We start from the raw sequence: 26961 nt of genomic DNA on the forward strand, positions 1-26961 counted from the left end.
ACTATGCAGAAGAGAATTCTGCCAGTTTCTCCCTTACAATAAAATCGCAGCAATGATGAATCTGTTGGCAGAGAACATCAGAAGCCTAGAACACCACACACAAAAAAAGAGATATACAAAAAATGTCAGTGCTTACAAGGCACTTATTTTAATTACAAATTTTACTTGTCTGCAGCCTAGGACAGAGAAAAGTGAGATTCTCTCCTTCTGACCACCTATTCCCCTCCTTTTATAAATGACCTGATTTCTTGTCAGGTCATTCTGGGCCTAATGGTCTATTCTCATGTGTCTGCATGTGTGCCCATAGCTGAAAGAATTTCTATCTGGAAAATGAAAGCTATCTTGCACATGTACTTGATGAATTCCCATCATTGCTTATACCATATGGAAGGGAATGTCAGTCACAAGTCATCTCATCAGCCACACTCACACAAATGGATAATAATCTCACTGTCAGTTACGTCAGCTTCGAACCCAAGGCAGATTTTAAGTGAAAATGTTCACAAATCCATTTCTGCCTTTTGACAAGACTTGCTGCTTCTCTGCCAGCTCTTTCTCCTTTGACTCAAAAATGAAAACAGTGCCTGGCTCTCCAGCCTCTTCATGTCAATAAAGGGAATTTCATTAGTGCTCTTCAAATAGAACATTTACATCAGTACTTGCTCAAAAGCAAACTCATTCTTATTAACAATTCTTGATACACAGAGTGGTTCTTGCAAAATAGAAACAGCCACAACAGGATAAATTGTTCTTTTGCATTTTGTAAGCAGAGAAAGGATCACCCATTATCGTATGTGATCATAGATCATAAGGAATCATTTCAACCCCCCAAAAAAACAAACTCTAAAAAGGTCCAAATTGGCCTGGAGGGAGAGATGATATTCAGTGGTTACTGGGGTATCTGTTGTTGTGGTATGGAGTTAAAAATGTTCATATCTGTTTAAGCAAATGTTGCCAGGAATAAAATGGTACAATATAAATCCCAACACATCAAAGCCAACCTTATTCACTTCAAATTTATCCTTTCCTACCTTAACTCTGCCCACTCCTTTGCCAGGCAAAACTACTTTTCTTCCCTCATTGATGCCCACGTCCATCACCCCGCCAATTGTTCCGGACTTTTAACTCTCTCCTCAGGCCCCCTGTTCCTCCCTGTCCCCCATCCCTGACCCCCAATGATCTGGCCACCTACTTCATTACGAAAATTAACACTATCAGGTCTGAGCTCCCCAAAGTCACCCCTCCTCCTTCTCCATCCCCCCCACTCCCAACTTTCTCCCCTACTTTTCCATCCTTCCCTCCAGTAACCTCAGAGGAGATCTCCTCCCTCCTCGCAAGTGCCACCCCCTCCACCTGTGCTTTGGATCCCATTCCGACTCACCTTATAAAAATGATCGCCCCTTCCCTCCTCCCCTCCTTAACTTCTATCTTTAACTACTCACTCTCCAATGGATTCTTCCCCTCTGCCTTCAAACATGCCCATGTCTCCCCCATCCTAAAAAAAACCCTCTCTCGACCCCACTTCCCCTTCCAGTTATCTCCCTCCTACCCTTCCTTTCCAAACTCCTAGAACGAGTCATCTACACTCGCTGCCTTGAATTCCTCAACTCCAACTCCTGGACCTCCTCCAATCTGGCTTCTGTCCCCTCTCCTCTACCGAAACTGCCCTCTCAAAGGTCACCTATGACCTCCTTCTTGCCGTAAACAATGGCTCCTACTCTATTCCAATTCTCCTCAACCTCTCAGAAGCCTTTGACATGTCGACCAACCCCTTCTCCTCCACACCTAATCTCACCTTGGGTTCACGGACTCTGTCCTCTTCTGGTTCTCCTCTTATCTTTCTAGCCGTTCATTCTTAGTCTCCTTCGCAGGCTCCTTCTTCCCCTCCCACCCACTAACTGTAGGGGTTCCTCAAGGGTCAGTTCTTGGCCCTCTTCTGTTCTCCTTCTATACTCACTCCCTTGGTGAACTCATTCACTCCAACGGCTTCAACTTTCATCTCTACACAGATGACACCCATATCTACATCTCCTCCCCAGTTCTCTCCCCCTCCCTCCAAGCTCATATCTCCTCCTGCCTCCAGGATGTCTCCACCTGGATGTCTGCCCGCCACTTAAAACTCAACATGTCTTAGACCGAGCTCCTTATCTTCCCTCCCAAACCCTGTCCTATCCCTGACTTCCTTGTCACTGTGGACAGCACTACCATCCTTCCCGTCTCACAAGCCCACAACCTTGGTGTCGTCCTTGACTCAGCTCTCTCATTCACCCCACACATCCAATCCGTCACCAATACCTGCCGGTCTCACCTTCACAGTATCATCAAGATCCGCCCTTTCCTCTCCATCCAAACTGCTATTGTGCTGATACAAGCTCTCATACTATCCCGACTAGATTATTGTGACAGCTTCCTCTCTGATCTCCCATCCTCCTGTCTCTCCCCACTCCAGTCTATTCTGCATTCCGCTGCCCGGATCATCTTCTTACAGAAACGCTCTGGGCATGTCACTCCCCTCCTCAAAAACCTCCAGTGGTTGCCTATCAACCTTCGCACGAAAAAAAAACTCCTCACTCTTGCCTTCAAAGCTCTCCATCACGTTGCCCCCTCCTTCCTCACCTCCCTTCTCTCTTTCTACTGCCCACCCCTACACTCCGCTCCTCTGCCGCTCACCTCCTCATGGTCCCCCTTTCACGCCTATCCCGCCGTCGACCCCTGGCCCATGTCCTACCACTGTCCTGGAATGCCCTCCCCAATGCCCTCCCCTCTCCCATTTGCCAAACTAACTCTCTTCCCCTCTTTAAAGCCCTACTGAGAACTCACCTCCTCCAGGAGTCCTTCCCAGACTGAGCCCCCCTTTCCCTCTCCTCCTCCTCCCCTCCCCATTCACCCTTCTCCTACCTTGTGCTCTTCCCCCTTTCCCTCCCCTCAGCACTGTGCTCATTTGTATATATTACTTATTACCCTATTTATTTTGTTAATGATATGTATATCTCCTTGATTCTATTTATCTTGATCATGTTGTCTTGTTTTGTTTTGTTCTGTTTCATTTTGCTGTCTGTCTCCCCCGTTTAGACTGTGAGCCCGTTATTGGGCAGGGATTATCTCTATCTGTTGCCGAACTGTACATTCCAAGTGCTTAGTACAGTGCTCTGCACATAGTAAGTGCTCAATAAATACTACTGAATGAATGAATTGAATGAACCAAAAGGCTTTAGCAGAAAATCATGCAGAAAATATTCTTTCCATCATGAGAATTTTAGCAATGAGGAAAAAAAATGGAGGTCTGACAACATGAGAAAGTATCAAAGGACAAAATGTTGCACGAAATTAAGAGCTTGCAGATCAGCGTGATAATGGCAAAGATGCTAAACAAGCAAAGAGAGATAGAAAAAAAAAATAAAGATGCATTGAGTTTTTTCCTTTAAGAGACTTTTTTCAAATTTCCTCATGAAATGTCTATAACTTATACAAGGCTGAAGAAATAAGCACAAATATTTTCACAGTCCTAGAACAAAGATATCAGACTTAACACAAAAAGCCCATTTCTCCCCCAAATTATGAACTGGTCTTCAAGGAAAAAAAGAAAGGACTATTTACAAAGATCTTAAATTTAAAAGTGTATGTCTTAAGTGAGTTGTGGAGCCTTTAGACAGTACAGCATAGCTGATGTCTGATTTTACAATGTACTGCTCACTCCAATTGGCCATGGGTCTAAGAAATATACCAAGCTATCTGTAAGTGTATTCAGTGTGGAAGAAACTATTAAAACTCACCTGAGAGGCTAGCCTCATGGTTGGAAATCAAGATTAGAGCCCACTTACTTTTCTGTTTCTAAAAAATCATATCCATATATTGTTTTATGGGTAAAACTAGATATAATTTGACACTTGCATGTACAAGTAAATTGCACCCGTGTGCACAATTGCTACATAGCCTTCAAAACAAAAACTACCAACTTGCTCACCTTACCCAAAACTACATCATTTATACCCACCACTCTCCACCATGGCATAGTAGATTGAGAACAGGCCTGGGAGTCAGAAGGTCATGGGTTCTAATTCCAGGCTCTGCCACTTGTCTGCTCTGTGACCTTGGGCAAGTCACTTCACTCCTCTGGGCCTTAGTTACCTCATCTGTAAAATGGGAATTGAGCCTGTGAGCCCCATGTGGGACACAGACTGTGTCCAACCTGATTAGCTTGTATCTACCCCAGGCTTAGTATAGTGCCTGGAACATAGTAAGCACTTAAATACTACAATTATTATAAATTGAGATAATTAAACAGTTTTATACTTTTGCACATTTGATCTGCTTGCTATGTTAGTGTGGGAAAAGATTTTTAAAAAGCAAAGATGGCAAGAGTAGCTGTCACTGATATTGGAAAGGAAAAATGAAAATGAACAATACCGTGAGTGCTGAATATCAAAAGTAATGTTTTTGGCCTTTTAACAATAGAGTCACAAAACATATCATAGATACCAAGCCAAATTCCCATCTTCTTCCCAGAACTCTCCTCAGGGCTCTAGAGTCACTCTCTTGAATGAATGCAGGTCTCCATTAAGTCAGCAAGACTCCAGTGGCCATCTTTTTCACTGCCACTGAGTTTACAGGGATTGTTTTCCTTTCCCAAAGATATGCAAAGAAATCTTCACTGGCAAACACTAGCGACTGGGTGTGAAGATGATACACAGTCAGTAATGGAAAGCAAAAGTAGTGCACAACTACTTCCTTCATGTTTTACATGTGTAGAAGACCTGGATTTTTAGAAACAAATATGCAAATTTCTTTATTATTTTTTTCAATCAATGGTATTTATTGAGTGCTTATTATGTGCAGAGCACTGTCTTAAGCGCTTGAGGAGGCAGCGTGGCCTAGTAGAGTACGAGACTGGGAGTCAGAAGGACCTGGGTTCTGCCTCCACCACTTGTCTATGTGACCTTGGGCAAGTCACTTCACTTCTCTGTGCCTCAGTTACCTCAACTGTAAAATGGGAGTTAAGACTGTGAGACCTATGGGACAGGTACTGTGTCCAACCCGATTAGCATGCATCTACCCCAGTGCTTAGTACAGTGCTTGGCACATAGTAAGCACTTAAATTCTACAGTTATTATTATTATTATTGGGAGCAGCTTTATATTTTTATATCTGGGAAGCTTTCTAGAATGAATCCATAAAAAAGTCAATAAAAGTTACGGTTGAAGATGAAGATACTGCTTTCCTGAGTCCCTGGCAGTGAATAATACACCATTTCAATCAATCAGTAGTATTTATGGGGGAGTAAAATACAACAGAGTTGGTAGATACAGCCCCTGCACATAAGGAGCTTACAGTCTAAAGAGGGAAACAGGGCTGAGGGTGGGGTGAATATCAAATGCTAAAAGGGTACAGATCCAAGTGCATTGGCAAAACAGAAGGGAGTGGGAGTAGGGAAAATGAGAGCTTAGTTGGGGAGGGCTCTTGGAGGAGATGGGATTTTAATAAGTCTTTGAAGATAGGGAGAGTGGTCTGCCCTATATGAAGGGGGAAGGAATTCCAGGCCAGAGGAAGAACATGGGCAAGGGGCTGGTGAGATAGAGGAGATCAACTTACAGTGAGCAGGTTGATGGTAGAGGAATAAAATGCAGGCTAAGTGGTAGTAGAAAACTCAGCAAGGTAAGGTAGGAGATGGGGGAGAGCTAATTGAGTGCTTTAAAACCAATGGTAAGGAGTTACTGTTTGATGCATTTTTTTCTAAGTGTGCTCGCTAATCTTAAACTTGATTTAAGAGTCTACCAATTTGCCAGATATGCAAATAAGGCTCATTTAAAGCAGCCTGGCCTAGTGGAAAGAGCATAGGCCTAGAAGTCTAAATAGTGGCTCTGCCACTTGCCTGGTAGTAGGCCCTGGGAAAGTAAAATTCCCTGTGCCTCAGTTTTCCTCATCTTTAAAATGGGGATCGAATACCTGTCCCCCCCCCCTTTAGACTGTGAAGCCCACATGGGACAGGACTCAATCAATGGTATTTATTGAGCACTTACTATATGTAGATCACTTTATCAAGTACTGGGGAGAGTATAATACAGGAACTGAGTCCAACCTGATTATCTGATATCTACTCCAGATCTTGGCAGATAGTAAGTGCTTAGCAAATACAATTACTATCTATAATTCCCAGGAACACCCCTGGAACACTTCTTCTCGATGGACATTACATTGGCAATTCACCAGTCCTCCAGTACAATGGTGGTTTGTAAGGGTAGATTACAAACTTTTGCCAGGAATCCTGCAGGACCTGTTTCTCTATTGTATTATATTTTCCCAAGGTATTACTGTGTTCAGAGCACTGAACCAAGTGCTCGAATACCACTGATTGACACTGAATGAGAGGGTGAAAAAAATAAAATCAAAAGGTTAGAAGATTTCTTTGCCCCCAACACTTATGGGAAATGGGGGCTTACCAATAAGTGTCCCAGAATATCTCCATAGAGCAGACCCTGCTGGGCTCTCATCCAGTCTGTATACTGTTGTGAGACATTCACATTCACTGAACCAATCACTGGGGTCTGTGACCATGGACCAGATTATCTCTGTAAGCATCTCACATCACATCCCTCAGCCACAGACAACAAACACACATACTTTAACCTACCATCTCTCTTACAGTGGTGCTATAAGTTTGAGCAAGATCAGGCGAGACACTGTGGATGGGTGAGCACAAATCATCATTTTTCAAAAACTAAAATGTGATGCCTACTGATAGTGGGATAGTTCATACCTAGAACTCAAGAGAGTCTAATACAAGTACGTTATCCAGGCTATCAGTCAGGTAGTCGCTGAAGAGGGAGCCATGTCATAATAATAATAATATTGATAATAATTGTAGCATTTAAGTGCTTACCATGTGCCAGGGACTGTTCTGAGCACTGGGGTGGATACAAGCAAATCAGGCTGGGCACAGTCCCTGTCCCTTGTGGGGCTCACAGTGCCATTTCAGCAGGACCCTGGATGTCTGAGCAGCCCTACTTAGGAATATACTGCTTGCCTTGAATGGAAGCAGCATGGTCTAGTGGATAGAACATGGCCCTGAGAATCAGAAGGTCATGGGTTCTAATCCTGGCCTGCTACTTGTCTGCTGTGTGACTTAGGACAAGTCACTTCACTTCTCTGGGCCTCACTTACCTCATCTGTAAAATGGTGATTAAGACTGTGAGCACTGTGTGGGACAGGGACTGTGTCCAACCCAATTTGCTTATATCCCCACCGGCGGTTAGTATAGTGCTTGGCATATTCTAAGTGGCCGGTTTCACCTTTACAATATCGCCATGATCCGCCCTTTCCTCTCCACCCAAACGGCTACCTTACTGCTACGGGCTCTCGTTATATCCCGGCTAGACTACTGTGTCAGCCTTCTCTCTGACCTCCCTTCCTCCTCTCTCACCCCGCTCCAGTCTATTCTTCACTCCGCTGCCCGGCTCATCTTCCTGCAGAAACGATCTGGGCATGTCACTCCCCTTCTTAAACAACTCCAGTGGTTGCCTATCGACCTCCGCTCCAAATAAAAACTCCTCACTCTAGGCTTCAAGGCTCTCCATCACCTTGCCCCTTCCTACCTCTCCTCCCTTCTCTCTTTCTACCACCCACCCCGCACACTCCGCTCCTCTGCCGCCCACCTCCTCACCATCCCTCGGTCTCGCCTATCCCGCCATCAACCTCTGGGCCACATCCTCCCGCATTCCTGGAATGGCCTCCCTCCTCACCTCCGCCAAACTGATTCTCTTCCCCTCTTCAAAACCCTACTTAAAACTCACCTCCTCCAAGAGGCCTTCCCAGACTGAGCTCCTCTTCTCCCTCTACTCCCTCTACCACCCCCCCTTCACCTCTCTGCAGCTAAACCCTCTTTTCCCCCTTTCCCTCTGCTCCTCCCCCTCTCCCTTCCCATCCCCACAGCACTGTACTCGTCCACTCAACTGTATATATTTCCATTACCCTATTTATTTTGTTAATGAATTGTACATTGCCTTGATTCTATTTAGTTGCCATTGTTTTTACGAGATGTTCTTCCCCTTGACTCTATTTATTGCCATTGTTCTTGTCTGTCCGTCTCCCCCGATTAGACTGTAAGCCCGTCAAACGGCAGGGACTGTCTCTATCTGTTGCCAACTTGTTCATTCCAAGCGCTTAGTACAGTGCTCTGCACATAGTAAGCGCTCAATAAATACTATTGAATGAATGAATGGTTAACAAATACCACAATTATTAGTATTATTATGGAAGCTATGTGATGATGAAAACAGTCTTTAGCCTAGAAGAACAACTACAATTGTACCTGGCCAATTGCCAGTTCACACAAAAAGTTGAGATCGCAGCACTGTGAGATTTCCCAAGATCTCAGTACAGTGTATAGCACCCAGTGGGTGCTTAAAAACACCAGTAATACTACCAGATTACCAGACAGCCAGTTCACAGAGCTAGGCGTTGGACCACTGCCTATTGGAGAGGTCTTCCCACTTCAGATTCAGCTCATGGGAGATATCCCACAGTCACTAATATTGGGCCTACCAAGTCTGACAAGAAGTACAAGCTGTGCCTGCACCTGGAACAAAAAGGCTTTGCCACCATCAGAATATATGCTCCTACTGTGATAAAGAAAAATACCATTTCTACCAAAAAAAAAAGTTAGTCTCATTGCCAGAATGCCAACATCAAATATACTGAAGTTGCACAGCCTAGTGAAAATAGAATAGGCATGGAAGACAGAGGACCTGGGTTCTAATCCTGCCTCTGCCATTTGCCTGTTGTATGACCTTGGGAAATCACTTTACTTCTCTGCCTCAGTGGCCTCATCTATAAAATGGGGATTTAATAGATCTTTCTCCCACTCCCTTAAGATTGTGAGCCCTAGGTGGGACAAGTATCAGGTCTGAGCTTATCACCCTGTATCTACCCCAGAGCTTAGTACAGTGCTTGGCACATAGTGAGTGCTTAACAAATCCCATTACAATAGCCATTATGATTAGTTCTACAGGAGACTGTAATGCTACAGTTGGCATCAATACCAAGAATCAGCATAGTCTAATGAGCAGCAGCATGGCCTGGTGGAATAAGCCTGGACCTGGGAACCATAGGACGTAGATTCTAATCCCCATACTGCCCATTACCTGCTGTGTGACCTTGAGCAAGTGACTTAACTTCTCTGTGCCTCAGTTCCCTCAAATCTATGTTGGCATCAAAGACCTAAAGACTGTTATAGAATTCCATTGCACAGGTAGCACACTGACCAACATTAGACAGTATAGTAGAAAATGGAATCAAGAAAACCAGGATCAACGTGGGGAAGGAGAAGGAGAGATGGAAGAAGAGAAAGGCTCTGAAGTCACTCAGAAAAGCAGAGGTGGGACCAGGAGGGTTTACAGATGACTGCAGATAGTAACTGTAGTGGTGGTAGAGACTTCAAAGAAAGAGAAAATAATGGATGAAGTTAAAGGGAAGGCAGCATTGCCTAATGGATAGAGCAAGGGTCTGGGAGTAGGAGGATATGGGTTCTAATCCCCACTCAACCATTTACCTGCTGGGGGACCGTGGGCAAGTCACTTAACTTCTCTGTGCCTCAGTTTCCTCACCTGCAAAACAGGGATTCAATACCCTCCTGCTTAGATCGTGGGCCCCATATGGGATGTGAATATTTTGTGTCTATCCTAGCACTTAGTACAGTGTTTGGCACTTTATAAATACCACAATTATTTAAATGGGCATTAGGGGATCAAGGAGCAGGCCAACTCTTCCACCTTATCCAGTGAATGGAAGAAGGTGAGTGGCAGGGGGGATGGTATAACCTGGAATGATCCAGGTCTCAAGGATAGTGAGGAGGAGAGGTGATTAGGCTGGGAACAGACCAAGGATGAAAGGGAGTTTGCCCATACTGGAGCAGAAATTCCACGGGCTGCATTTAGCTGGGGGTTGTAGGATAGGAGGCAGGTTGGGAGTTAAGCTGACAGTGCATTGCAGGGAAAGGGTGATGCTTCATAGCTCCTCTGGTGAAAGGAGATGGATTTCTTTCTCCCAGTGTGTTTTTCTTGGGCACATGAAATTGTCTCTGGGCCATAGTCAGTCAGTGAGCAGACATACACACACCTTTATTTCACAAACACTTAGGGCACAGGAACTGCGAGGGAGGAAGACTGCAAGAGTAGGGCCCTAAAACTCCACTACCGAGCTGTTGTTTTTTTAAATGCTCTTTGTTAAGCACTTACTACGTGCCAGGCAAGGTACTAGGCGCTGAAGTAGCTACAAGCTAATCAGTCTGGACACATTTTAATCCCCATGCTACATCTGACAGACAACCATTCTCCTCCACTTTAAAACCTATTGAAGGCACATCTCCTCCAAGAGGCCTCCCCAAACTATGCATCACTTTTCCTCATCTCCCACCCTTCTGAGTTACCTGTAATTTCATTTAACCCTTTGCACTTCCCCTCTCCCAGTCTCAAAGCACTTATATACATATCTGTAATTTTATTTACTTATATTGATGTCTGTCTCCTCCAGTCTAGACTGTGAGCTCATTGTGGGCAGGGAATGTCACTGCTTTTTGTTGTATTGAACTTTCCCAAGTGCCTAGTACAGTGCTCTGCACACAGTAAGCACTCAATAAATATGATTGAATGAATGAATGAAGATGAAGAAACTGAGACACAGTTGTCCACGGTCACATAGCAGACAAGCGATGGAGCCGGGATTAGAACCCAGGTCCTTCTGACTCTCAGGCCTGTGCTCTATCCACTAGGCCATGCTGCTTCTATCTGCCAAACAACAGCTAATTGTTTGGCAATTACAACAACAACAAAAACAAAACAACAACAAAACAAAAACAAAACAAACAACAACAAAACAAAAACAAAACAAAAAAACAACAACAAAAACTGTTGCAAACTCAAAGGGGTGGGAAGGCTTCTACAAGCATGAAGCCCAGTTCAAATTAATCACTAAACTGTTCAATGAATCACTGAACCAGCCCAGTTTTTTGTGTTTGTTTCCCCCCCCCCCCCCCCAGCACCTCCATTCAATAAACCCAGTGGCCAGACACCCTCTTTCATTTTAGGTAAAGCCCATTTGACATTGTTAGTCATGACAAACCTTTTGTACCCTTTTATCATTGTAATCTGACACACTCTCAATCATAAACACAGAGCTTATAATGTACACAAAACTTGGCATTAAATGCACCAATGGAAGGGCTGGGCACCCATGAAATGGAACACCTCATCTCCTCAACAAACGAACTCTCCATCTACTTACACTGTGCTCTCTAGTTCCTTAAAGGGGTAACATCCATTCCAACTCCTCTATCAGAACATTATTGATGTGAAAGTAGTAGAATGGAAGCATCCTGGAAATAGCAGAGTGGGGAAATAGCAGGAAAAAATATGGAATGCTTCACGAATTTGTGTATTATTCCCACACAAGGGCCATGCTAATCTTCTCTGTAAAGTTCCGATTTTAGTATATTTGCTGCCAGAGCAAGCACATTTTGAGGCATAGAGAATCATTTTACTGTGATTAGACTGTGAGCCGTCACTGGGTAGGGATTGTCTCTTATCTGTTGCCGAATTGTACATTCCAAGCACTTAGTACAGTGCTCTGCACATAGTAAGCGCTCAGTAAATACCATTGAATGAATTGTAACCACTCCAAGGAATAATGTAAACTTTAAATATATCATTTTATCAAATACCAAAGAAAGATGGAGATCTCTAATTAATAGTGTTTATTGCATTTGAATCTGTGCCTTTTGGGCATTTGGTATTCGCCCCACCCTCAGTACCTATGTACACAGTTTTAAATTATTAGACAGTAAACTCATTGTGGGCAGGAAATGTGTCTGTTGTTTCGTACTCGCCCAAGCACTTAGTACAGTGGTCTGCACAGAGTAAGCACTCAATATGATTGAATGAATTACATTAATGTCTGCCTCCCTCACTAGGCTGTCTACAGACATGGAACATGTCTACCAACTCTGTTGTACTGCACTTTCCCAAGCACTTAATACAGTGCTCTGCACATAGCAAGCACTCAGTAAATACTATTGACTGATCGAGCACCTACCCTATGCAGAGAATACTGTACTAAGCATTTGGGAAACTTCAATTAAGTGATGCAGACTCATTTTTTTGGTTTTAAGGTGATTCTACTAGAGGTCCAAGCCATACCAGTTCTAAAAGGTTTACAATAAAAGCATAATCTACTGCTCTTGAAAAGGAGGTTTGCCATCTACAGGAGTCAGAAGACCTGGGTTCTAATCCCAACACTTGAGCAAATTACAAGTTCTCTGTCTCAATTTCTTCATCTATAAAATGGGAATTAATATAACTGTTCTTGCTCCCCTTGCTTCATTAATTCAATCACATTTATTGAGCATTTACTGTGTGCACGACACTTGTACTAAGTGCTTGGGAGAGTATAAGAATAAACACACTCCTGCAAAACCCATGTGGGACAGGGACTGGGTCCAACCTGATTATCATATACTGTAAGCCCATCAGTGGGCAGGGATTGTCTCTATCTGTTGCCAAATGGTACATTCCAAGTGCTTAGTACAGTGCTCTGCACATAGTAAGTGCTCAATAGTACTATTGAATGAATGAATATATCTACCCCAGCACTTAGTACAGTGCTTGGCACATAGTAAACGCTTAAATATATCACAAATAATAACAGTATTAAGGCCAGCAAAGTTAGTGGCCACTACGCTTCCTCAATATAAGAAACCTAAAAACATAAAACAAAGGCAACTCTTGACAACCTGAAAAGATTAACAAGTCCATGAAATTAGAGACACACAATGGACACATTTTATGAGGCAAAATGAAACTCTCAAGCAGCATTATAAAGGAGTGTTTTATGAAGTGAGCAATGGCCTATGAGAAAGACAAGCCAGGTTCATGAATTTTTGGAGCTCTCAGAGTGCTAGATGCTACCTTTCCTATAAAGCAAAGATGGCCAAACTGCACCCATGCATTTGATTTAAAGAGTTTCCATGGTGCTCACAGACTGCTCAATTAGAGTTTCTTTACAAAGCAACTTTCTGGTAGGGGTCTCCAGGGTCTTTTACAAGGTGTTATCCCCAGTTATATAGGTGAGGCTTAACACAACATAAATCACATCTCCTCCAGGCAGTCGTCCCTGATTAATTCATTTAATTGTTATTTATTGATCATTTACTGGGTGCAGAGTACTGTACAGGTGCTTGGGAGAGTACAATACCACAGAGTTGGCAGACAGGTTTCCTCTCTATAAAGAGCTTACAGTCAAGAAGGGAGAGATAGACATTAAAATGAATTACAGATATGTATTCATTCATTCAATAGTATTTATTGAGCGCTTACTATGTGCAGAGCACTGTACTAAGCGCTTCGAATGAACAAGTCGGCAACAGATAGAGACAGTCCCTGCTGTTTGACGGGCTTACAGTCTAATCGGGGGAGACAGACAGACAAGAACAATGGCAATAAATAGAGTTAAGGGGAAGAACATCTCGTAAAAACAATGGCAACTAAATAGAATCAAGGTGATGTACATTTCATTAACAAAATAAATAGGGTAATGAAAATATATACAGTTGAGCAGATGAGTACAGTGCTGAGGGGATGGGAAGGGAGAGGGGGAGGAGCAGAGGGAAATGGGGGGAAAAGAGGGTTAAGCTGCGGAGAGGGGAAGGGGGGCGGTAGAGGGAGTAGAGGGAGAAGGGGAGCTCAGTCTGGGAACGCCTCTTGGAGGAGGTGAGTTTTAAGAAGAGTTTTGAAGAGGGGAAGAGAATTACTTTGGCGGAGGTGAGGAGGGAGGGCATTCCAGGACCACGGGAGGATGTGGCCCAGGGGTCGATGGAGGGATAGGCGAGACCGAGGGACGGTGAGGAGATGGGCGGCAGAGGAGCAGAGTGTGCGGGGTGGGCAGTAGAACGAGAGAAGGGAGGAGAGGTAGGAAGGGGCAAGGTGATGGAGAGCCTTGAAGTCTAGAGTGAGGAGTTTTTGTTTGGAGCGGAGGTTGATAGGCAACCACTGGAGGTGTTTAAGAAGGGGAGTGACATGCCCAGAGCGTTTCTGCAGGAAGATGAGCCGGGCAGCAGAGTGAAGAATAGACTGGAGCGGGGTGAGAGAGGAGGAAGGGAGATCAGAGAGAAGGCTGATACAGTAGTCTAGCCGGGATATAACGAGAGCCTGTAGCAGTAAGGTAGCCATTTGGGTGGAGAGGAAAGGGCGGATCTTGGCGATATTGTAAAGGTGAAACCGGCAGGTCTTGGTAACGGATAGGATGTGTGGGGTGAACGAGATAGACGAGTCAAAGATGACACCGAGATTGCGGGCCTGAGAGACGGGAAGGATGGTTGTGCCATCCACGGTGATAGGGAAGTCTGGGAGAAGACCGGGTTTGGGAGGGAAGATGAGGAGCTCAGTCTTGCTCATGTTGAGTTTTAGGTGGCGGACAGACATCCAGGTGGAGACATCCTGGAGGCAGGAGGAGATGCGAACCTGAAAAGAGGGGGAGAGGACAGGGGCAGAGATGAGAAGCAGCGTGGCTCAGTGGAAAGAGCACGGGCTTTGGAGTCAGGGCTCATGAGTTCGAATCCCAGCTCTGCCACTTGTCGGCTGTGTGACTGTGGGCAAGTCACTTAACTTCTCTGTGCCTCAGTTCCCTCATCTGTAAAATGGGGATTAAGACTGTGAGCCCCACGTGGGACAACCTGATTCCCCTATGTCTACCCCAGCGCTTAGAACAGTGCTTGGCACATAGTAAGCGCTTAACAAATACCAACATTATTATTATTATTAGATGTAGATCTGTGTGTCATCTGCGTAGAGATGGTAGTCAAAGCCGTGAGAGCGAATGAGTTCACCAAGGGAGTGAGTGTAAATGGAGAACAGAAGAGGGCCAAGAACTGACCCCTGAGGAACTCCAACAGTTAAAGGATGGGAGGGGGAGGAGGCGCCTGCGAAGGAGACTGACCGGCCAGAGGGATAAGAGGAGAACCAGGAGAGGACGAGTCGGTAAAGCCAAGGTGAGATAAGGTTTGGAGGAGGGGATGGTCCCGCGCCTAGGTTCTATCAGCTAAGCAACACTGCTTCTCTAAGAGTGACTGACTGATCAAAGTATGGCAGGTAGGTTGGCGATAGAGGAGTAAAGAGGGCTATGTTGTCATAGGAAATCAGTGAAGTAAGATAGAAGGCAGAGAGCTGACAGTGTATTAAAAGCTAATGGTTGGTTAAGGAGTTTCTGTTTGATACTGAGGTTGACAGGTGACCACTGGAGGTTATTGAGGATTGGGGAAGACAGTGCCAGAACTTTCTGTAGAAAAATGATCTGGGAAGCAGAGAGAAGTAAGCACTGAAGCGGAGAGAGACAGGAGGAAGAGAGGTCAGAGAAGGGGCTGATGTAAGAGTCAAGGTGGGATCAGTGCTTAGCTCAGCAGAGGAACAGTTAGGATCTAGAGGAAAGGGTGGATTTCAGTGATGTTGTGAAGGTAAAACAACAGGATTTGGTGACAGATTGAATATGTCGGTGGAATGAGAGAAAGGAGTTGACAATGCCAAGACCGTGGGCTGGGAGACAGAGAGTATTGTGGTGGTGTTTATGGTGATGGGAAAGAGAGGGGCAGGACAGGGTTTGGGAAGGAAAATGAGGAGTTCCATTTTAGGTGTCAGCAGGATATCAATAATAATATAATGATAATATTATATTAATAATAATATTAATAATAATCGTGGTATTTGTTAAGCACTTACTGTGTGTCAGGCACTGTACTAAGCACAGGGGTGGAGACAAGCAAATCAAGTTGGACAGTCTCCCACATGGTCTCACAGTCTCAATCCCCATTTTACAGAGAAGTAAAGTGACTTGCCTAAGGTCACACAGCAGACAAGTGGCAGAACTGGAATTGGAACCCATGACCTTCTGACACCCAGGCCCGCGCTCTATTCACTATGCTATGTTGCTTCGCGAAAGCAGCATGTCTTGAAAGCAGGAGGAAATGTGAGACTGCAGAGAATAATAGTGTTGGTATTTGTTAAGCGCTTACTATGTGCAGAGCACTGTTCTAAGCGCTGGAGTAGATACAGGGTAATCGGGTTGTCCCATTTGAGACTCACAGTTAATCCCCATTTTACAGATGAGGTAACTGAGGCACAGTGAAGTGAAGTGACTTGCTCACAGTCACACAGCTGACAAGTGGCAGAGCCGGGATTCAAACCCATGACCTCTGACTCCCAAGCCCAGGCTCTTTCCACTGAGCCATGCTGCTTCTCAGGGCTGGAGAGGTAGATTTAGGTATCATCTGGGTAGAGATGGAGTTGAAGCTGTGGGAGTGAATGAGTTCTCTAAGGGACTGGGTGTGGATGGACAACAGAAGGGGACTCAGAAATGAGCCTTGAGGAGCTCCTACATAAGCCTCTTAGGGGCAGAGAACATGTCTACCACCTCGGTTAAATTGTACTCTCCCAAGTGTTCTGCACAAACTAAATGCTCAGTAAATACAATTGATTGATTAGAGGATAGGAGACAGAAGAGGGGCCTGCAAAAAGGGATTGAGAAGGAGCAGTGGGGGGAAAGGAGGACCTGGGTTCTAATTCCAGCTTCTGCCACTTACTAGCTGTCTGACTTTGGGCAAGTCGCTTAACTCCTCTGTGCCTCAGTTCCCCCACTTGCAAGATGAGGGCTCAATACCTGTTCTCCTTTTCACTATGAATGTGGGTTGTATCTACCCCAGTGCTTGGCACATGGTAAGTGCTTATCATTCATTCAATATTCATTCATTCATTCAATAGTATTTATTGAGCGCTTACTATGTGCAGAGCACTGTACTAAGCGCTTGGGATGAACAAGTCGGCAACAGATAGAGACAGTCCCTGCCGTTTGACGGGCTTACAGTCTAATCGGGGGAGACGGACAGACAAGAACAATGGCACTAAACAGCGTCAAGGGGAAGAACATCTCGTAAAAACAATGGCAACTAAATAGAATCAAGGCGATGTACAATTCATTAACAAAATAAATAGGGTAACGAAAATATATACAGTTGAGCGGACGGGTACAGTGCTGTGGGGATGGGAAGGGAGAGGTGGAGGAGCAGAGGGAAAAGGGGAAAATGAGGCTTTAGCTGCGGAGAGGTAAAGGGGGGATGGCAGAGGGAGTAGAGGGGGAAGAGGAGCTCAGTCTGGGAAGGCCTCTTGGAGGAGGTGATTTTTAAGTAAGGTTTTGAAGAGGGAAAGAGAATCAGTTTGGCGGAGGTGAGGAGGGAGGGCGTTCCAGGACCCGCGGGAGGACGTGACCCAGGGGTCGACGGCGGGATAGGCGAGACCGAGGGACGGCGAGGAGGTGGGCGGCAGAGGAGCGGAGCGTGCGGGGTGGGCGGTAGAAAGAGAGAAGGGAGGAGAGGTAGGAAGGGGCGAGGTGATGGAGAGCCTTGAAGCCTAGAGTGAGGAGTTTTTGTTTGGAGCGGAGGTCGATAGGCAACCACTGGAGTTGTTTAAGAAGGGGAGTGACATGCCCAGATCATTTCTGCAGGAAGATGAGCCGGGCAGCGGAGTGAAGAATAGACCGGAGCGGGGCGAGAGAGGAGGAAGGGAGGTCAGAGAGAAGGCTGACACAGTAGTCTAGCCGGGATATAACGAGAGCCCGTAATAGTAAGGTAGCCGTTTGGGTGGAGAGGAAAGGGCGGATCTTGGCGATATTGTAGAGGTGAAACCGGCAGGTCTTGGTAACGGATAGGATGTGTGGGGTGAACGAGAGGGACGAGTCAAGGATGACACCGAGATTGCGGGCCTGCGGGACGGGAAGGATGGTCGTGCCATCCACGGTGATGGAGAAGTCTGGGAGCGGACCGGGCTTGGGAGGGAAGATGAGGAGCTCAGTCTTGCTCATGTTGAGTTTTAGGTGGCGGGCAGACATCCAGGTGGAGACGTCCCGGAGGCAGGAGGAGATGCGAGCCTGAAGGGAGGGGGAGAGGACAGGGGCGGAGATGTAGATCTGCGTGTCATCTGCGTAGAGATGGTAGTCAAAGCCGTGAGAGCGAATGAGTTCACCGAGGGAGTGAGTGTAAATGGAGAACAGAAGAGGGCCAAGAACTGACCCTTGAGGAACTCCAACAGTTAAAGGATGGGAGGGGGAGGAGGCTCCAGCGTAGGAGACCGAGAATGATCGGCCAGAGAGGTAAGAGGAGAACCAGGAGAGGACAGAGTCCGTGAAGCCAAGGTGAGATAAGGTACGGAGGAGGAGGGGATGGTCGACAGTGTCAAAGGCAGCAGAGAGGTCAAGGAGGATCAGAATGGAGTAGGAGCCATTGGATTTGGCAAGAAGGAGGTCATGGGTGACCTTAGAGAGAGCAGTCTCGGTAGAGTGGAGGGGACGGAAGCCAGATTGGAGGGGGTCTAGGAGAGAATGGGAGTTAAGGAATTCTAGGCATCGATTGTAGACGACTCGTTCTAAGATTTTGGAAAGGAAGGGTAGTAGGGAGATAGGACGATAACTGGAGGGGGAAGTGGGGTCAAGAGCGGGTTTTTTTAGGATGGGGGAGACGTGGGCGTGTTTGAAGGCAGAGGGGAAGGAGCCCTTGGAGATTGAGTGGTTAAAAATAGAAGTTAAGGAAGGGAGGAGGGCAGGGGCGATGGTTTTAAGAAGGTGAGAGGGAATGGGGTCCGAGGCGCAGGTGGAGGGGGTGGCACTTGCGAGGAGGGAGGAGATCTCCTCTGAGGATACTGCAGGGAAGGATGGGAAAGTAGGGGAGGGGGTTGTTGGGGGGGGAGGGGAGAGGCGGAGGGGTGACTTTGGGGAGCTCAGACCTGATCGTGTTGATTTTCGTGAGGAAATAGGTGGCCAGATCATTAGGGGTGAGAGATGGGGGAGGGGGAGGAACAGGGGGCCTAAGGAGAGAGTTAAAGGTCCGGAACAATCGGCGGGGGTGACGGGCATGGGTGTCGATGAGGGAGGAGAAGAAGCTTTGCCTGGCGGAGGAGAGGGCAGAGTTAAGGCAGGAAAGGATAAATTTGAAGTGTGTGAGGTCGGCTTGGTGCTTGGACTTTCGCCAGCGGCGCTCAGCAGCTCGAGCATAGGAGCGTAGGAGGCGGACGGAGGAGGTGATCCAGGGCTGTGGGTTAGTGGCGCGAGAGCGGCGGAGGGAAAGGGGGGCGAGAGAGTCGAGATGAGTAGTGAGGGTGGAGTTGAGAGCGGAGACCTGATCGTCGAGAGTGGGAAGAGAGGACAGGGCGGCAAGGTGAGGCGAGATGCTATTGGAAAGACGGATGGGATCGAGAGAGCGGAGGTCTCTGTGGGGCAGTAGCGAAGATTTGCAGGGGGAGGGAGTGTGAGAGATGAGGCAGGTGAGAAGGTTATGGTCCGAGAGAGGGATTTCAGAGTTGGTGAGTGAGGAGATAGTGCAGCAGTAGGAGATGACGAGATCGAGGGTGTGACCGAGTCGGTGAGTGGGCGCGGTATGGTGGAGGAGGAGGTCGGCAGAGTCGAGGAGGGATAGCAGGCGGGCGGCAGAGGAGTCGTCGGGTACATCCGTATGGATGTTGAAGTCTCCAAGGATCAGAGTGGGCAGAGAGAAGGAGAGAAGGAAGGTGAGAAAGGGGTCAAGGTGGTTGAAGAAGTCGGAGGTGGGACCGGGAGGGCGGTAGATGACGGCGACAAGTAACTGGAGTGGGTGGTAGAGGCGAATGATATGGGCTTCGAAGGAGGGGAAGGAGAGGGAGGGGGGAGGAGGGATAGTGCGGAAGCGGCATCGGGGCGAGAGGAGGAAGCCGACGCCTCCTCCCTTACCGGTGAGTCTGGGGGAGTGGGAGAAGGAGAGGCCTCCGCTGGAGAGAGCGGCGGCGGAGACCGTGTCTTCGGGAGAGAGCCACGTTTCCGAAAGGGCGAGGAGGAGGAGAGAGCGGGAGAGGAAAAGGTCATGGATGAAAGGTAGCTTGCCTGTAACAGAGCGGGGGTTCCAGAGGCCACACTTGAAAGTAGCTGTGGGTGCAAGGGGAGGAGGGGGGGAGGGGCGGGGGGAGGGGAGGGTTTGGATGGGAAGGAGGTGGCGGGGCCCTGGACGAGGAGAGGGGGATGAGGGGTGGCGGTGGGACAAGAGGACTGGGATGGGGCGTGGGTGGGGAAGAGAGAAGGGGGGAGGGGGTGAAGAGGGGGTTAGGTGGGGGGAAGAGTAGGGGGAGGGGGAAGAGGGGTAGCGCTGGTAAAGTGGGGTTCTAGGGCGGGAGAGAGGAGGGGGGGAGGAGACAGAGGAGAGAGCGGGAAAGAGCTGAGCGAGAGAGGGGAAGGGGAAGGGGAAGGGGAGGATAGGAAGGGGCGGGAGGGGGGAGGGTGGGAGGAGGGACATGGCGAGGCCAGAGAGCTGGGTGGCAACACTGACAATAAACAGTAATAAACGAAATCGGTAATATAGCAACATGATACAATATGATACAGTACAGTGGTGCTAATATAGCAACATGATACAGTATGATACAATATCGTCGTGTTAATAAAAGGGGTGATGACCAGGGTCGGGGGTAGACTCGATTAAGGGGCGACCTGATCAAATTCAAAATCTGACGACAATCTAATTGTCTGGCATTTTTGGTATTACTGAAGTTTTGAAAATTTTTTAAGAAAGAACTATTGGATGTTTCCTTTGGGATAATTTGTGAAGGATGGGAGGAGAAGAGAAAGCTATGGTGTATACTGCCTAATTGCCCTCCCTTTGAGCTCTTCTAATTTTGCCTGCTTGCCTTTCAAGCCATTGGGATCACCCCCAGTTTCCTCCCTGTCTGACTTCTGCCCACCCAGAGCCACGGTTGGGCCCAAACCTCTCTGGGCTTTACTCCATTCCCATGAAGCTGTGGATGGTGGTGAAAGACGGGTCTGGTGGGATGTGTGTGTGTGTATTGAGTTGTTTGTTAGTTTTAACTTAAACAATATCTGACAGCTTTTAAGCTTTCTCATCTAGTTCTCATGCTTCTCCAGGCTTGGAGTCTGTTATGTTCTCTGACCACTCATTTAGTCATCTCTCTCTTCTTGCCAAATCGCTCCATCTGGCATCTCACACTGCTTTTGTCAAAGGTTCATATGTGTGTGGATGGGGAGAAGGGAAGAAAGGTAGGAAAGAAGGTAGCATAGCATGATGTTGCCATATGGAATGGGAAGGGAGTGGCAAAATTTTCCTCACTTCAGGGTGGACAAATGTCTGAAGTCGGCCCTATAGGCAGGCATGCAAAGAAAAAACAATGAATAGGCTAACCTTGGTGGAAGGTGGGATTGACATTACCTCAGTTTCCTCATCAACAAAATGAGGATTAAATCCTGCTCCCTCCTACTTAGACTACTTGAAGGATAGGGACCATGTCCACAATCTGATTACGTTGTACCTATCCCAGCACTTAATTAGTGCTTGGTGCAGCAATCAGTCAATCAGTGGTATTTATTAAGTGCTTACTGTGTGCTGAACACTGTACTAAGTGCTTGGGGAAGTGCAATATAACAATATAACAGACATATTCTCTAACCGCAACAAGCTTACGGTCTAGAGCACTTTAATAAATACCATAATTATTATTCTAATGGAAAATTCTGTTCAGTGTGCATGGACCACAAGTAAAGGATGCACCTTTTTGAGAACTGATGGTGTAGACTGTTTTGTCAAAAGGGAATTTCGAGTGTAGATGGACTCTCCAAAAGAAAATAAACTTTCTTATGGGACAGGATCCATGTCTAATGCCCACCTATGTACCCTTTCCCAGTGCATAGTACACTGCCCTGCACACAGTAAGAACTTAATGAATACTTCTACTGCTATTAATGTAGACAAATCCTAAGGCTCCGCGGGTGGCTTGGATGTACTCAGGTACAACTAGATGTTAAATATGGTCCAAATGGGTATCTTTGGGACGTGATCATGTGCACACACATTAAACTTAAAGATATCTGGAGTGAAAAGACACATAAAACATCAGAAGGGATGTTTTCCTCCTGTGTGTCATTCTCTCTTTAAAGTAAATACATTATAATTATTTTTTCATTCAATGGATCAAGTAATGGAAATACATTGACAGTTCTCCTGAGAAACTGTATATCTTCAAAGTTTAAACCGTATATCTTCAAAGTTTACTGCCTCAATTTTATGAGCTTCAAGGCTTTTTTGCACTGGATGAAAGGAATACTGTCATAAAAATTGCTGTCTTAGGTATTTTGGGTTGTACTCAGCATTTTAAAAAGAAGCTGAAGAAAAGTAATCAGATGGCTTCAATCCATAACCTGCAAAAGGACCAAGTCAGGCAATTGGTGGGTTTTTTTAGTCACTGAGACCTGAAATGACAGAGATTGGATTTGATGCTACATTCAGGTATAATTCAAAGGAAGTTAAAAATAGTTGCGCATGAACTCAGTGATTTCTCCTACCAAAGGCTTTGCAAAACACTTTTTTTTCCTCTGTTTGGTGAGACTTTCACTGGCCAAAATCCCAGAATTCAAAAGTGAAGTTTGGCCCACAATATTTTTAAATTGGTTATGCTATCACTGAGTTCCTTGGTTCATTTTTCTTTCTCATGAAACTGACAGCTAAGGCAGCACTTTGTCATTCTAAGCACAACACATACAAAATGGAATTGGCTTATGGATACATTTTTTCTGGCTTAGGCCTTGTTAGAATTTATGTATATAACATATATAGGTATGTTTGTACCTAAAGAGATTGCAGATTTGGGCTCATTCATTTGAAGATTAAATCTTTGTTTTGTCAAAAAAAACTTGGAGACCCCTTGAAGTTACGGATTTTGAGCCTCAGACAGAATGGGATAGGATGAATGGAAGTCTTGAGTTCTTCTGTTGCCTGCCCTTATCCCAGTAATGTAGATGGCAGGATTTTTTAACTGGATTGAGGAAAAAGGAGAGGGAAGAGGAGTCCTAGAAGCACTAAGGATGCAAAAGTGTGAACGAGAAGCAATGAGAAGGGAAGTTGGCTGAAGGAAGAGACAAAGCAGAAAAGGGATTATGCTAGGCAGGAGAGGAATGATTCTTTAAGTGAAATTTATAATGAATAATATGGGGAAATTGGGATTTTGGTGGGACTTTGAAAACTGCTCCTTAAAGAATAGGGAAATTTGGTGGTTGCTAAAATAAATGTTTATTAAAGAAGTGTTATAGAAGGTTAACTGTACCTCTCACCTAATTCTTCCACTTTCATTCCATGCTTATATCTTTGGTGCACAAGTGCTGGAGATGGCTAATGGTTTTATATGACTGGGGATGCTGGGAATTCCATGGGAAAGGGATGTTAGATGAGATGGATTTTGATGAGGTCTTTGAATATGGGGAAGGCTGTGATGTGTTGGATTTTTTGGGGGGGGTGGGTGTTGCAAGATGGCAGAAAGTGTAAGCATGGGATGGAAGTAGAAGAATTGGCTGTGAAGTACAGTTAATTTCTTCTAGATTGTAAACTCCCTGAGGGTAGGGATTGTGTCTACCAACACTCTTATACTCTCTCAAGTGCTTATGACAGTGCTCTGCACCCAGATGCTCAATAAATATTACTGATTGATGGCCCAACTAAAACTCTTTGGGTTCTGTGCTTGTGTATTTATTTATCTGCACCAAACCCTGAAGGGCCATTTTCAGTGATGTATAACAGAGCTCAAGACCAGGTGATCCAGCAGAGTAAGCATAGACTTAAGTGTCTCAAATGGCATATCCTAGTTCTGACTCATTTATTTTCTGTCTGGCAAGTCAGAGTATAAACATGTTCTCATCTGTGTAGGGAAATGTGTGGAACTACCAGATATGGATGTTGTCAAGTTGGTATCATTAAATGGCATAAATACAACTGTATGGTAACTGCTTACAAAAATGTAAGATTTAAAATTTTTACTGTAGTTATTTAATGCAGAATCTAATTTAATGCAGAGGTCTAGCCATTTGTACCAATAACCTCGCTTTTAACCCAGAAAGAATGCTATAAAAGTTTCCCCAGAGTTCCACCCAGCTTCATTTTCCTTGCCATATGCTGCAGTGTCTATTGCTGAGTCTGCCAGGGAGCACTTAGCAAATAGCAGGAAGCGTGGGAGTTCCACACCCAATTATGACAGACATGAGTGCCTAGGAACAAGCCAGCAGAAAAGTTAGTTCTCAGACTGGGTGGGTTACTTATGTTTTGGGTTGATTTGCTTTTGGGTTTGTGGTTTACCACTAATTTTTTCCATTGAAGAGAAAACTGGTGTGGCCATCCTGTCTTCTTTATCCTAATAATTATGACATTTATTATCCTGAGCAACTGTGTAACCTATGAGTCTGTGATTTTTGTAGGCTTGTAGGGGGTGAGAATTTTATTAACAAGGAAACTACTATTGTTTCCATTTTAATTTAGGGACTAGAGGTGTTTGTGTGAAATGTAAAGCATCAATTTTTTTATTTTTTTAGAGAAAGATATTACAGTTCAAAAAGTAGTATTGAGAATCAGCATCATGTAGTGGATAGAGCATGGACCTGGGAGTCAGAAGGTCATGGGTACTAATCCCAGCTCTGACACTTGTCTGCTGTGTGACCTTGGGTAAGTCATTTCATTATTCTGCACCGCAGTTACCTCATCTGTAAAATGGGAAGTGAGACTGTGAGCCCCAAGTGGGACAGGGACTGTGTCCAACCCAATTTGCTTGTATCCACCCCAGCACTTAGTACAGTGCCTGGCACATAATATGTGCTTAACAAATATGATAATTATTATTATTATTATTAGTACTGAGTGCTCACTGTATGCAGGTCACTCTACTAAGCACTTGGGAGAGTTGGTAGACAGGTTCCCCATCCACAATGAGCTTACAGTCTAGTGGGGGATGACAGATATTAATGTAAATAAATAATTTATAGATAGGTACATAAGTGTGTGGGGGGGGGGCGTGAATACCAAATGCCCAAAGTGCATCCAAGTGCGTAGATGACTCAGAAGGGAGAAGGAGCTGGGGAAAAGACTGTTAACCAGAGAAGGCCTCTTGGAGGAGATATGACTTTAAGAAGGCTTTGTAGGCGGGGAGAGTGGTAGTCTTGTGTATATGGAGGGGGGAGGGTATTCCAGACCAAGGACGAGGTCGGCAGTGAGACAGATGAGATCGAAGTACAGTGAGTAAGCTGGCACTAGGCGAGCGAAGAATGGGGCCTAGTCTGTAGTAGGAGAGCAGTAGGACGGGGGCAAGCTGATTGAGTGAGTGATTTAAAGCTGATAGTAAGGAGTTTCTGTTTGATGCTGAGGTGGATGGGCAACTATCGGAGTTTTTTGAGGATGAGGAGATGTGGACTGAACTTTTTCTTAGAAAAAAATATCTGGGCAGCAAAGTGAAGAAAGGACTGGAGTGGGGATACAGGAGGCAGGAAGATCAGCGAGGACGCAGATGCAGTAGTCAAGGTGGGATTGGATAAGTGTTTGGATCAGTTTAGTAGCAGTTTGGATGTAGGGGAAAGGGTGGATTTTACAGATTGGGGTAATGGCAGAGTATAGAGATATGTACATATGTGCTGTAGGGCTGTGGTGAATAAGAAAGTGCTTAAATTCAAATCCATATACAAATCTCCAAATTGAAATTAGCTTTATTCCAGCATTTTATGGGCACCCATTTAGGTGAAGTTCTCTGAAAACAAATGCACCTGAAAAATTGCAAATGGGAGTAGTGAGCCCTACATGTGGAATTAACATTTAGCTGGATGAGAAGTGGAGTCTACTAGACTGTGACACCCTAGGAATTCATTTTCAGTGTTTTAATAATTCATCGCTTCCCTCTTATCGGTGGATAACCTCAGGCAGATGTTTCTTTGTACTCATTATGTAGGTTTTGAGCACACTGCCTCAGTTGTGTCGATTCTTCATACTGATCTTAAGATCTTCAAGCAGGGTAGCTCTTTATAAGAAGTTTCAGAGCATTAAATCCCCAAGGGAAAAGATTAGGAAGAATGTGACCCTCTAGTCAGGCTTTAACTGTACTATTTTTAAAAGTTAAAATAAACTTCATTTTCTTGTGACCAAAACTGCCAAACATTTTTAGTCCAAGTCTGCCATATTTTGGGAAGTTGGGGGCCACTTACCTAATAATAACTCATTAAGTATTGATGGTAGCTAAGCATCTTATGGTATATGATCTATCTTTAGTCCATATTCTATCTGTTTTTTATGTAACACTTTTCTCTACTTCCTGTAATAATAAAAATAATGGTACTCATTTTTTTTAATGGTATTTGTTAAGCACTTACTATGTGCCAGGGACTGTACTAAGCACTAAGGTAGATATAAACTAATCAGGTTGGACACAGTCCCTGTCCCACATGGGGCTCCCAGTCTCAATCCTCATTTTACATATGAGACAACTGTTAAGTGCTTACTTCGCGCCAAGGACTGTGCTAATCGCTGGGGTGGATGTAAGATAATCAGGTTGATGCAGTTCCTGTCCCACAGGCTAATAGTCCAAGTAGGAGGGAGTAGGATTTAATCCTGATTTTATAGATGAGGAAACGGAGGCACAGAGAAGTTGTGATTTGCCCAAAGTCACACAGCAAACAAGTGGCGGAGCTGGAATTGTAACTGAAGGCCCCTGACTCCCAGGACCATGCTCTTTCCAATAGTCAATATTTTTTTTTAAATTTGTTACGCTCTTACTAGTGTCAAACACTGTTCCAAGTACTGGAGTAGGTACAAGTTAATTAGGTCAAACACAGTCGGTGTCCCTCATGGGACCTGCAGTCTAAGTAGGAGGGAGAAGAAGTATTTAATCACCATTTTACAGTTGAAGAAACTGAGACACCAAGAAGTTAAGTGACTTGCTCAAGATCACACAGCATGCAATTGGCAGAGCTGGAATTAGAAGCCAGGTCCTTTGACTCCCAGGCCTTACTCTTTCCACTGTAGGCCACGCTGCTTCCTGAGAACTTATTCTTCCACTTATTGTGAAGCTTAGAAAGAAGGCATTCCCAGAGAAGACAAGGAAC

The 26961-nt window shown here is 45.3% G+C and overlaps 1 protein-coding gene and 1 non-coding gene across 29 annotated transcripts in view; one reads left to right on the forward strand and one right to left on the reverse strand.

The window, feature by feature from the left end:
* The window catches only part of MAGI1 (membrane associated guanylate kinase, WW and PDZ domain containing 1), a 613606-nt gene that overhangs the window by 26066 nt on the left and 560579 nt on the right, over positions 1 to 26961 (forward strand). The gene's annotated exons all lie outside the window — the stretch shown is intronic.
* LOC114806957 lies at positions 11397 to 11499 on the reverse strand. The gene has a single exon (XR_003755010.1). It is a non-coding gene; the product is annotated as a U6 spliceosomal RNA (small nuclear RNA).

This window comes from Ornithorhynchus anatinus, chromosome X1 (assembly GCF_004115215.2).
Source record: "Ornithorhynchus anatinus isolate Pmale09 chromosome X1, mOrnAna1.pri.v4, whole genome shotgun sequence".
NCBI classification, from domain to species: domain Eukaryota; kingdom Metazoa; phylum Chordata; class Mammalia; order Monotremata; family Ornithorhynchidae; genus Ornithorhynchus; species Ornithorhynchus anatinus.